Here is a 14,375-nt window from a genome sequence, read left to right as displayed (position 1 = left end):
CACACACACACACACACACACTGACCCCTGAGACCAACGTCTGTAGGTTCATTCCACAGTTCAGGCTCAGTCTCTTTCACTCTATTGGATGACAACACAAACATAAACAGTCACTTTACAAACAGAAGAAGCAGGGGTAACACAGAATCGACATAACACAGTTGAACATCTAACAAACCAGTCAAACTGATATCACAACAGACCAAAGTCCCACCTCACCCATAGGGGAGGCTGCTGGAGCTAGAACAAAGAATGGGCTTAATATAAATGCATGGAATGGAATAAGAAATGGTGTGTTTGATACCATTCCACATTCCGCTCCATGCATTACAATGAGCCCGTCCTCCGATTTCTACCTCCATCAGCCTGCACAGGTACAGAGCTAGAGTCGCTCTTTCATCATAAAGCGAACAGCGAGAAGTTAAAATCAGTCGTTCCCAGTAGCATGTAGGATCTATGTAGCAGAGTGTGTTTAACACGGGTCAAACCAGAAGTCACAGCAGAGGAGGGTTCTACAGTTCCAAGATTCCTCTCAACCCACACATATTTCCTACAGTTACAGCTACACACGGATGGAGGGAGGGAGGAGAGGGAGAGGGAGAGAGAGACAGAAAAAGGGGGGGAGACAAAAAGAGAGGGCGGGGGGGGGGGGGGGGGGGGGTTGGCGAGAGAGAGAAGGGGAAAAGCGGAAGCCTTCACATTAAAGTTATATAATGTGACAGTTATGTGGATTATATGAATTACAATTGTGGTGGTTCTATTGTTTTAAAACAAGGCAAAATTGCTGTTTGCTATGTCATGCGGAATATGATTCCCCATAGTGCCATGTGAGCAACCAGACACACGCACACACACACACACACACACACACACACACACACACACGCACACGCACACGCACACGCACACGCACACGCACACACACACACACACACACACACACACACACACACACACACACACACACACACAATGAGAGAACGATTTCCCTCTATCATGCGATGTGTCTAAATCCCCTGGGACACACACTTCAATCTCAATTCCATTCCCAAAAAAGACTTCCTATTTTTACAACCGTGACGCTCCCGAGAGGGAAAGCACCGTCTCCAGAGCACCGGGCCTTTTGGTTTCCCCGCAGATATGTTGTCTGTTGTCCCTCAACAAATGAAAATAAACACTGGGAAAACCACAGGGACGCATTTGGACTCTCGCGCGGAAAATACTTTTTTTCTTTTTTTTTCTTTCCAAAATGTCTCTGTGATTGCTGTCTTGCGTGCGTCCCCCCGCCAAAAAAAAGGAGATAGTTGAAGGAGAAATAAACGAGTGGAAGATGAGGTGAATATCTGGCATGGAGTGAAGCAGAGGAAACCGAGAGAGGATCATTGGAGACTTATGGCATATGTAAACACTGGACAACACTTGTAAACATGGAGGGAGGAGACATACACAAAGGAAAGGTCATCCAGTAGAATCAGTAACAGAACAAATAATGAATTGAGCTACAGTACTTTTTGTACAAGTGATCATTTAGACAATAAAACACAGTATGAAGGTCATCATATGCATACTGTAGCTATATAGTTTTCATGTTGTTTAAAAAATAATAAAATTAAATAAAAGAGAGAGAGACAGAGAGAGAGAGGGGGGGGGGTCATCTCTTCCTGATGTGAATGTCTCTAGTCTCAGAGGCAGAGCAGGGTCTGGCTCTCATTGGCTAGTCTGGTGTGTGTGTGTGCATGTGTGTAATCAGTGTGTATGACAGTGTCTGCTGAGGGTTGGCTTAGAGAACACATCCTCACCTGTTCCTGCCCTTCCATCTCTGACTGTACATCAGAGGAGGCTAGTGGAGGTAGAAATCGGAGGACGGGCTCATTGTAATGCATGGAACGGAATGAGGAATGATAGCAGACACGTGTTTGATACCATCCCCCCATTCCATACCATGTATTACAATGAGTCCGTCCTCCGATGTCTACTGTACCTCCACCAGCCTCCCCTGATGTATATCCAGATGTGGTGATCTGGAAAGACCTCCAGTCAGATGTTGTAGCTGCTGTTTAGGGTGCGGCCAGGACACTGTTTCTGTGTCAGATAGTGTGTGTTAGCTGGTATTTACAATGGCTTGTGGTCCTCTGTGGCTCAGTTGGTAGAGCATGGTGCTAACAACGCTTAGGTTGTGGGTTCGATTCCCGCTGGGACCATATATACTGAAAAATGTATGCACTCACTGCATTGTAACTCGCGGTGGATAAAAGCGTCAGCTAAATGGCATATATTATTATATTACAATGGGCCCAAGTACTAGCCAGTGTTTAGCGTGTACTAGCCAGTGTTTAGCGTGTACTAGCTAGTGTTTAGCGTGTACTAGCCCGTGGCACAGTAGCTGTGCACTGACCACAGGGCCAGAGGTTATCTCCATGTTGGCACAGATGACAGCATTTCTTCCAGCTGCAGAGTACTTGTAAGCTAACTAGTGTACGAATGTACTAGCTGGTGTTTAGGATGAGGCCCGCCTGTGTATTTTAGGGTTTGTTCAGAATGTGTCCTCCATTTTAGCAGAGAATGGTTTCTGTTAAATCTGTGGTGTAGCCTACTAGTGTGTACAAGCTAGTGTAGTGTTTAGGGTACAGCCAGCGTACTAGCTAATGTCTAGCGTACAGCCAATATACTAGCTGGTGTTGAGGGTACAGCCAATGTAGCAGCTAGTGTGTACTAGCTAGTGTTTAGGGTACTAGTGTGTACTAGCTAGTGTTTAGTAATTTTTATAATTTAATAATTTTGCCATTTAGCAGACGCTTTTATCCAAAGCGACTTACAATTACGAATTACAGGGACATTCCCCCTGGAGTAACTGAGGGCTAAGTGCCTTACCCAAGGGCACACTAGTAGTGGTGTGGCTTCAGGCGGGATTTGAACTCACAACCTTCCGATCACAAGTCCAACTCACTATCCACTAGACCACCACTACCCCTGTGGTGTAGTTTGGTGTAGTTGTGGTGTAGGTTTAGGGTACTAGTGTGTACCATCTAATGTTTAGGGTACAGCCAGAACTAGCTAGTGTGTACTAATTAGTGTTTAGGGTACAGCCAGCCTACTAGCTAGTGTGTACTGGCTAGTGTTTAGGGTGTGGCATTGGCAGAGACAACGGCTTTTCTTCCAGCTGCAGCAACAGTTGTCTGGTCCTTTTCCCAGATCGCCACGGTAACATGAGACACGCTGTTATCGGATCCAGCGCTCTCTTCCTCCCCGGGAAGACACACACACAAACACACACACACACAGACACACACACAGACACACACACACACACACAGACACACACAGACTACCACCGCGGCCTCCCCGGGAAACAAAAATGTGTAGGGGAGGAGGAGGAGAAGAGGGGGAAAGAGAGAGGGAGAGAGGGAGGCGGAGGGTTTGGTCATGGTCCCGTGTGGGAATATTTAATAACAAACATTAAAAATACCACAGAAATCCTTCACCACATTCCCACGGTCTGACTGTAGCCAGCCCCTGACAGCAGGGATATAAATACCAGTCACTGGAGCAGCTCTACACACACACACACACACACACAAAACTCGAGACCATATGCACACATACACACACACACACACACACACACACGCACGCACGCACAACACGCAAACATTTTTGGATTTTCACATTTTGTGATTTTTGAAATGGTACAGCCAGGGAGAAGGAGAGAAAGCTATCTGACATTGTTAGCTCAAGGAGACTACCAGGACATCCTTCCCTTTGTAGTACAGGTGTGTGTGTGTGTGTGTGTGTGTGTGTGTGTGCGTGCATTCATGTGTGTGTGTGTGCGTGTGTGCGTGCATTCGTGTGTGTGTGTGCGTGCATTCGTGTGTGTGTGTGCGTGCATTCGTGTGTGTGTGTGTACCGTATATATACGTGTGAGATCGGAAGCCGAAGCTCCATTTCTTTCCGCTGCTGAAACAATGAGTCTCGGGAGGCAGACAGACATACGTTGACCTGGGGTCGCTCTCACAACCTTCATTCACCCCTGCCGACCACCCTGGTCACCTGACCTGCTTCCTGATGGTACAGCTGTCCCTAGAACCCTCCCTGGAACACTCCAAAGGGTGGCACTACAGTGTACAGTCAAACACAGTAGGCCTAGTTATTAGATACAGCGATTGATTTATTGATAGTTATGAGCTATCCCTTGCTCCATGATTATCTCTTCCCTTCTCTCCTCTCCCCCCCTCCTCTCCTCTCCTCCCTCTCTCTCTCCCTCCAGTAGAAGTGGTGAGTTGTACAGTACTCCAGCTTGTAGCTAGACTCTCTCTCCTCTCCTCTTCCCTCTCTCCTCTCCTCCCTCTCCCTCCAGAAAGGTGGTGAGTTCGAGAGTACTCTACGTTCCCCCTGTCACCAGTCGCTGTATGACCTTGTCGATGAAGGACTGTTAAATCTCCAGCCAGGGATTTTACACACACACACACACACACACACACACACACACGCACGCACAAGCACGCACGCACACACACACACACACTCACACACACACACACCCTAGTCTATCCATGTTTCACTCGTGCGTCAGCACTGTGACCACAAGTCTTTTTTCTCTCTCTCTCCCTCAACCCCCTCGTTCTCGTTCTCCCATTGCAGTCTAGCCAAGCCACAGCCACCACCTCCCCCTAGATGCCCCACTACCCTCCCTTCCTTTTCCCTCCTCCCTGAATGCCTTCCCACTCCCCTCCCCTCCTCCTCTCCGCAACCTGCACTGTCTCCCCTCTCAGCTGAGTTCCCCTTCTCCTCCCTGACCTCTAACCTCCACTCCTCTTGTCACTGCCTGCCCTCACCCCCTCCTCCATCTCAGCTGAGCCCCCAGCACCTCTCTCCTACTCTCCCCCCTGACCCCCCCCCCCCCCCCCCCTCCATAGCTCCAGGCAAAGGAACATCCCTCCTCTCTGCTCAGAGTTGCGTTGGTGGAACAACCCGATCTGGACCATACCACCAAAAGGAAAGGAAAGGACTCTGGAAAGGACCGGCAGGCTTCAGTTAACCCCTTCATGCCCCTTTGTCCTCCTCTGTAATAGGTCGGCTTCGGTGGCGAGGAATAATGTCACTTCCACATCTTGTCAGTTGTTGCTCTCTCTCTCTCAGGGTTCTAGATTGTTCTCTGTCAGATGGTGTTCTCTCCAGCGTTCTAGATTGCACTCCGTCAGATGGTATTCTGTTCAGAATGCTGGAATGTTCCACTCATGTTCCATCTCAGCATTCTATTCCAGGAATGAACATGAATGTGAGTGTGCGAGCCTAGCCAAACAGGATATGACTCAGTAATACTCTAAGAGGAGGGGGTGAATCAATAACTTTACTATGAGTGTTTCCCAACATCACTTATGCAGGAATGTGATTGCAGAAACACTTCAGACGCTGGAGGTCCTTTATGAGCTAGTCATGAAACACTGGGAGATAATGAGCAATCAACACATTGTGTACTTAACAAGCATCTGGTTTGTGGTCATCATAAGGCACGTTTGACGGGAAGTTATTGCTGCAATCATAAAGACTACAAAAGACTGGGATGTGATGTCGTAGGGAAAACAAGTTGAGCGACACTGCCAGAGACTTTCATAAACGGAGATGCAACAGACTAGAGAAGAGAGCGGGGATGCGATGGAATATGATTGGCTCATGTGCTCTGTCCTCTTATGTCGTAAGGGCAGTGAAACGAGTGGAAGCTCTCCTTCGCTCTTGTTCACTACAATATCTTTGATTAAAGTTTTCACAGGTGTGACGGCATATCGTTTAAGTTCCAATTCTATCCATTCAGAGAACGTGGAGTATTTCTTTATTTTCTTATGTTACCTTTACTTTACCGGGAAGTCCTAGTGTCCTCTTTTACAAGGGAAACTTGTAGTAACTTGAGTAAAAGATGATTGGGAAGGTTTTACTACTTAGCTTGAGTTAAATGCTGTTACTGTACCATGTGCCTCTCAGTAAGAAAACAGTAGTGACATCAGAAATGTCTCTCGGTTACATGTTCCTTTAACACCGCAGTTGTGACCTCTGTAGGCCCCCCTCGCCTACCCCCCCCCCCCCCCCCCACACACACACACCTCTCCTCCTCTCTTCCCCACCTCGTCTCTCTCCCTCTCTCTTTTCCCAACTGTCTTTTCTTCTCCCCCCACCTCCCCTCTCTCTCTCTCTCCCTCTCTCTCTCTCTCTCTCTCTTTTTTCCAGGAACAGCAGATGTCTGTCCATAGAAGTCATTCTCCAGCAGGTCACATGTGCTGAAGGAGATTAGTTTAATGATGTTTGGATGACTCTCATCAGAGGTCAAAACTCCACTCCACAGCCTAACGTAGCCTAGCCTAGCCTTCGCCATGAGAGAGGCCAAGCACCCACTACACAGCCTAGCCTAGCCTAGCATAGCATAGCCTAGAGTACCATAGCATAGCATAACTTTTTGCCGTAAGAGAGCATCTGCTCAGCCTGCTGTGAGGGGGCCCAATGCAAGAGTAGAGTAAAGACTAAATGAAAACACACACACACACACACACACACACACACACACACACTCCATCCCTCTCTCTTTCTCCCTGACAAACAAAAACAAGCACAGAAACTAACAGATAGACAGCAAACACAGTAGAAACATAGTCTCACGTGTCAACCATATGACCCCCCGCCATCACCCGCTCTGTACCGACATGAACAAGATGGTGGTTTGTTTCCCCCTCCTCTAGTCTGCCTGATCTCTACCCAGTCAGAGGAGCATGACTCCCACTAGGGCCAAGACAGGGGAGGCTGATGGAGACAGAAATCGGAGGACGGGCTCATTGTATCCTTTTTTCTGTCTACAATATCATGTTTTGCACTTCTGGTTCGATGCCAAACTGCATTTCGTTGTCTGGAACTTGTACTGAAATGACAATAAAGTTAAATCTAATCTTTTAAATCTAATCTAAACTGAATGAGGAATGGTATCAAACACGTGTTTGATGAGAAATGGTATCAAAGATCCCATTGACACCATTCCTCATTCCATGCATTACAAAGAGCCCGTCCTCTGATTTCTACCTCCACCAGTCTCCACATTAGGGCCAAGACTGGGGAGGGTGACCAGGTCACAGTGGTGAAGGCACTGGCGCCCTCTGCTGGACAAACCCAACAAAGTGCTTTGAGTTGCATTTCATGTATGAAAGGAGCTATATAAATACAGCTTTACTTACTTACTTACCGTACTTACAAACTGTTGCAGTCTAGTACACTCTTAAAATAAAATAGGCTATTTGGCTGTCCAGTAGTCCCTGTGAAAAAGCCCTTTTGGGTTTTAGAACTCTTTTGGGTTCTACCTGTCAACATTGGGATTTGAAAATTAGGGAATTTTTCCAGCGCCCCGTCCTGGGCTGTCCCACCACCCCTACCACTGTCCATAGGACCTCCCTTACATTTAGACAAGGGTATACACAGTCAATCCTAACATCACCACTCGGCAGCCATAGGATACCCCTTACATTTAGACAAGGGTACACACAGTCAATCCTAAAACCACCACTCGGCAACCACTTGCTTCAGTGCAACAATAATTGGGTTCCTACATTAAGTGACTACAGGTGGTCAGAATCAGATACCTGGTTGAAAGTGAAATACTTTGAACATCCCTGCATTATATACATGAAAACACAAAAGATAGATAGATAGATAGAAAAAACAGACAGTTTTTGTCAGAATACTGCTAACTATATCCTGTCTTATTATTTTTTGTCACTTGTCCTACTGTCACTTTTTTTTTTTAAATCTTGTATTATGCCTATTGCCTTATGGCTTGTGCTGCAATGTCAGGAACCAAAGCCTCAGAATGTTATTCTTACACTTGTGTAATGTGACATAACAATGAACTTGAAACTTGATGGAGAGGGTGCTATGGTTTAAGTGGGAGACTGAGTATAGTTAATGTAAATCAAATAGGCCTAGCTGTTCGTAAGGCGTAACCTATAATGCACATCTCTCATTTTATATCCTTTGCAGAAGACATGCATTCTCTAACTAACTCCCAATTACAGTAGATACCAGGGGAGGCTGGTGGAGGTATAAGAGGACAGGCTCATTGTAATGCATGGAATGGTATCAAACACGTGCATTCTTGTCTGCATGTGTGTACTAATTCCCAATTACAGCAGATCCTCATTTGACTGTGGCATAGTTTAAACATACCAAGAACACAACACACACATCTTTGCATCATTATGTACAGCGGTTTATTTGTGATTTTTCCAAAACATAATATTATTATTATTACTATTATTATTATACTACATAAAATGCACGTAATCAATGTACAATGGATCAACTTGAGAAGAAGAAAGAAAAGAAAGAAAGAATCGGCAACAAAAACAGCCTATGATTGACCAGAGAGAAGAATGGTAATACTTTCAATTACAGCATTGATATCATTAGAAGAACAACAACAATGTCAAGGCTACAGAGAGAAGCTTCATGAAGAGTTGTGATGAGAAATCCATGGTGTGTGTGTGTGTATGTGTGTGTGTGTGTGTGTGTGTAGTATGTATAAAAGTACTTATCTTGAGACTCAGATTAACCATGATGAAGAATTGCAATGATAGAGAGAATGACGCTGGTTATGCGAAGTCACAGTCATTAAACGTTACACATGTCAAACGTTGACGCAAAGCTAGTGCGCTTGAGTACACACAGTATATACATGTATGTTATGATTGTCCTATCAGAATGGATCAACCAGGGAAGGCTGGTGGAGGCAGAAATCAGAGAATGGGCTCATTGTAATGCACGGAATTAATGCAATTCCGTTCAATGCATTTCAATGAGCCCGTCCTCTGATTTCTACCTCTACCAGTCTCCCCTAGAGCACACATAAAGAGCTAAACTCAAAGACAACCAGTGATTGCTCAAAGCCACTGATTAGTAGGTAACCTTGTCCCAGGTTTGAGCTGTGCCTTTAACCATCACCTCTCGTCCACCTCTAGACCACTGTCATGCTGTGCATGTTATATTAGTCATTTCATCAACTCTTATTTAGCTGGCTAAGTCATTGAGAGCTAATTCTCTTTTTATGATAACAACTTGCTGGTTAAGGCACATTCAGATCTGGGACCAGACTACCTCCTGGCTTCTCACAGGACATTCCCATGAATACGAACAGAACATTTAATATCGCCACCTATCATCCCAGTGACACCTTAAATACAGGAGTATACACAAAGACCGACTAACAACAACTAGCTACGTTAGCATAGCATGATGACACTGAACAGCGTGGAAGATTGTGATAATTGATCAACTGATTATTAATGCTATATTCATACTTTCAATTAATAATATCATATATTGTATACTGATCATTTGACCGTTATACATACATGTATAGTGAACTTTTGACTTGTTGACTTTTTCATGTTGACTTTCTCTGGCTACTGTTGTTGCAATAACACATTCCTGAGCATATGCAGGGGTGAAAGGTTACCTATGATTTGTATATGGAGAGGTGAAAAGTAACAGTTATCTGGTTTAAAGATTGAGAGGTGAAAATTTGGGAACAAAGAGGTGATTTGGGGAATAAAAAGGCTGCCTACAGAGGAAATCTTTGATCTTTTTTCTCTGCCCTGTGTCGTGTGTAGAGTATCTCTTTGTGCATCATTTTGGGGGATTGAAAAGTTTCTGTCAACTTGGCATTATAAAATGAGCTCTGAATTAACTTTGGTTTCTTGATTACAGAATACATATTATGCTAGATTGTGACTAACCATAACAACAAACAAAGTTTGGAAGGTTTTTGTTCCACATTTAATTGGCAAATCCCAGTGGCGTGTGGGTGACAACGGAAAAATGTGTAAATAGGAAAGAAGGTTAGAGACACCTTTCTCATATCCATATTAGCGGTTTGTTGCCATCACTCCGTTGAGACCTTATGAGGTGCATTCAACTGAGTGATGTTGTCTGGTGGGTCACATCTAGAGAAACCACATTTTAAAAGTGTATTTAAGGCCATGTATGAATGAAGAGGGGTTATTATCCCTGAATAAACATTAGTCCTTGACATAAGGTAACTATCAGTGAATTGATGCAGTAGTTGGCTGGCTGTGGATTTAAGACGGTAACTGAATGCTAATCTACTAATCTACTAATCTACTAATCTACTAATGAGCCGTATGCTTCAATGTTGGCCAGTTTTTTGACTTACGATAATCAACGTGCCAGATTATCAGTGAAACTGACGCATTGTGTGTGTAAAAGGAACTTTTGTATAAGCCGTTGACCAGAATAACAGTTTTAAAAATAAATTGATTAAAATAAGTAGTATTGGTGGGCTGGACAAACCTGCGCAGTAGGGACAAGTTATTCCTATTTTGTTGGAAATCATCTAATGCATTGCAAATTATAGCATGGATTGATCACACACTGTTTTAAGTATGTGTGGGGTGTGCTGTTTGAGTTCAACTGTTTGAGTGAGTGTGTGAGAGAGACTGTGTGAGAGAAGGAAGTTGTGTGTGTGTGTGTGAGAGAGAGAGAGGAGGAGAGGGAGCGAGAGTGTGTCCCTGTGTCTTGAAAAACATCATATTCACCATTTCCACTTCCTTCAAGCTCAATCATAGTATGTTCTTTCAAATGAATTATTTTCTTTCACTATTACTCTGTATTCAATTGATATGGTTTTGTGGATTATTGTCATTATAGATATATTGAAGGGATTGAAGTTGTGAACTTGTATATCAATCTCTTATTTGTTTGATATTGGTCATTCTTATTAACCAGTATTGATTCAAAGGCTTTTTATACAGACATTTACTCTGATGTAGATCTACAGTACCAGTCAAAAGTTTGGACACACTTCCCCATTCAACTATGTCCAAACCTTTGACTGGTACTGTATACCCATGTGATATGATATTACTGTATATGTGTGCCTGGATTTGTGCAAAAATAGACGCTGCTGACGTTATCTATTATTATTATCTTATCGCAGTGATGATGTTGTTGGTATTATTATAGTTATGTAGACAATAGATGATTTTTTAAAGGTTTTAAATGGTTGGGAAAACTTCACTATATTTTTGGGGGTTTCTATACTTTTTGACGTTTTGACAGTCTCTTTGAGTGGGCTGAGCTATGTTAAATGGTATATGTTTTTAACATAACTCAGTTTGGTTAAATAATGTGTAAATGGGTGATAGAGGAATTCACCCAGGTTGGATGTGTGCATGTGTTTTGTGCATGATATGCTTTGGAGTTGCGTTGGGTTGGTTGGCAACTATAGATCCGTTGCATGGGCTGAGAAATAATACAGGGGTCTAAGTCATATGGTCTTTGCATTTGTGTGTGCTTGCTATGTTGTTTAAACACATTCATTTTGTGTTCAGAGAAAAGCCATTCAGGGGTGCTTTCAAGGATACTGGAGGACTGACTGGAGTTTGCTTTGCCAGTGTCTAAGGGGATGAGTTTGGAGGGAAGAGCCCCTTCCCAGGTCCCTCCCAAGTATTTTTTTTTTAAATAAATAATAATAATAATAAAAAGAGAGAGAAAGAGATTTTTCTTTTGCAACATTGTGTGGTGAGTGCAAACAATTACCACTTGAGAAGATTGCCTTTATTATTGTATTTTTTTGTTTTTGTTTTATTTTGTCAGATTGTGAAAGACACACATCTTGCTCATTTTTGAAAATACAATAATATAAAGAAAAATAGAAATAAAGAAATTCAAGATGGATAAAGGTGAAACTCCGCTACAATACATGGTGCGAGTAAACGGGCCTGAACAGCCATTACACTGTGAACCAAGGACAGTCCATACGCCTGGCCCATTGAAGGCACCAGGAGTCCAAAGTACATGGTCAGTGTTGAAACAGCTTACAGTATGAAAAAAGCCGCTAATTCTAAAAAAGGCAGCATGAGAAGAGAAGACGTGTCCACACCGTCTTGTTATGGAGCAATGGAGAGCAGAAATGGTGAGGAGAAGCACTAAAGCAGGTCACATGTAAAGCAGCAACACAACAAAAAGCAACATCACCTAAAGGCAAGGCACCAGCTCCTCCATCAGATGTATCAGTGATACCCCAGCATTGCCACACCGGAAGAACAGAACAAAACCAAACACTGATGGTAAACCAAGGAACAACTATTCATCAAATGCCCATTATGGACACCAGGAGCAACCGTTCAGTTTGATGGAAACCTTAAAGGTGGACAAGCCATGGGAGACCAACATCTCAAGTAAAGCATCGTTCTGGCAAACAGCCCTGACAGGTCTGCTCACTCCAATCAAGAATCGCCTTGAAGAATAATTAAACCTGTCTGATGAAGAATGGTCAAAGCAAAGAGCTATGCTCATCAGGAAATACGCTGAAAGAAAGAAAAATGAAAGAGAAGAAGACTGTCTCTACAGACTGCAGAGATGGAAAAAGACAGAAAAAGGCCAGGAGGTCGGCAAACAGAAGGTGCGACTGTGGCAATCTGAAGTGGTGTACCTAGGACACGTCCTGAAGGCTGGAGGGAAAGGCCTGTCAGCTGGCAGAGTGAAGCCAATATTGGAATGTCCACAACCTAGGACAGTGAAAAATATGCAAAGATTCCTAGGAATGACTGGGTATTATCGACAGTGGATCTGTGACTATGCAGTAATTGCAAGACCACTGATAGACATGTGTCTACATAGCTCAGGAAAAGACCTATTAATATGGAAATGGCCAGGCCGAAAAAGCATTCACTGATTTGAAAAATGCCCTACAAGACGCTCCAGCACTGGGTCTGCTGGATTACTCCAAAATGTTAAACTTATTCTCGGATAAGCAGCATGGGTTTGCTAATACAGTAGTGACTCAGAAGTATGGTACTCACTTAGCACAAACCATTGGCATATTTCAGTACAGGCTTGGATGGAGTGGAGAGAGGATTAGACAGATCAAAGAGCATTAGCAGCAGCTGCTTTTGCCATGGATAAATCATCTTCAGTAACTGTTGGACCCCGAAACGGGCCTTTGGAGACAGGCTAGTACAGGAAAAACTGTGGCTCCAAGTGGTCTAATTCCAGAGTGTCACTCTGCTAGGGGGGTTATGATGGAGAAATGATGTGCTGATTGGTTTATGCCACTGGTCACAGACCATGTGCAAAACTGTAAAAACATTTACAAATGTGTCAAGAAAACTATGTCGAAAAGGGAATTCCCACCAAACTTGAAAGAAAAATGCAGTCTCCAAACGGTCCATTTTCACATCTTTGTATAGATTATATTGATCGTAATTGATAATTGATATTATTATATCGTTGTGTCAACGAAACCAATGCAAGTGTTATTGCCTTGTCGTTGTCGATCAATTCTCTAGATAGGTGGAAGCGTTTCCTACAGCCCACGCAGACGCCAAGTCTGTCGTCAAAAGCTTGGTGAGGGAGATTTTCTGCACGTTCTGCATTTGCCAACACCTGTTTCCATGACAACAGTGTTGACAATTCTACAGCAACCATGGTCAACCATGGTCAAAGAAGTTTGTAGGATTCTAGGAATCAATCAGAAATTCAGTACAGCTACCACCCGCAATCGGCTGGTTTGGTTGAGAGATAAAAGGAACATTCTGGAAACAGAAACTAAAAGGAATTCTGAAACAGAAACTGTCCGATGCAAAGAAACAGGACAGGATTGGGTTACCTGTTTAAGATTTTAGATAAACTCGTTTAACACCCCCATGAAATGATGTGTGGTAGACCAATGACTGTACCCCTCAGGAGACCAGAAGCAAATAAGTCACCTGTTAGAATTGTGGTAAAAGCGATATAAGTGCCAGATTGTTATTGTTCTTAGGGATATCTGAGTGCAAACACTAACCGATCTGATGCAATTTCACGTAACCAAATGCGGTACAGCAAATAGGGGAGATGAAGTAAGGATAGCACAAATAGCACACTTCTTGCAAAAGTGTCATTAGGTAATTTTAAAGATAATTGGGATTGCAGAGATAATGCACACTTATATTTACCTCATGGTGTTACCTCAGGTGTTGCTATATGGCAATATTGAGACTTGAGACCTTACACTCATGGAGGTTGAAGGAAAAGAGCAATGGCCAAATTTACTAGTACTGAATTTACCTTTACTTATTCAAATGAAATCAATGACGTATTGAATGTTGGGAGCACTCCCGTATTTGAAGGTTTTGAACACAACTCAACCATAACCTAAGTCTCGAAGGGGGTAATGTGGAAGATTGTGATAATTGATCAACTGATTATTAATGCTATATTCATACTTTCAATTACTAATATAATATATTGGATACTGGTCATTTGACCTTTATACATACATACCTATACATAGTGAGCTTTTCACTTGTTGACTTTTTCTGGCTACTGTTGTTGCAATAACACAT

Source organism: Nansenia antarctica (assembly GCF_963989245.1).
Source record: "Nansenia antarctica genome assembly, chromosome: 6".
NCBI lineage: Eukaryota > Metazoa > Chordata > Actinopteri > Argentiniformes > Microstomatidae > Nansenia > Nansenia antarctica.
Note: the sequence above shows the minus strand (reverse complement) of the source record.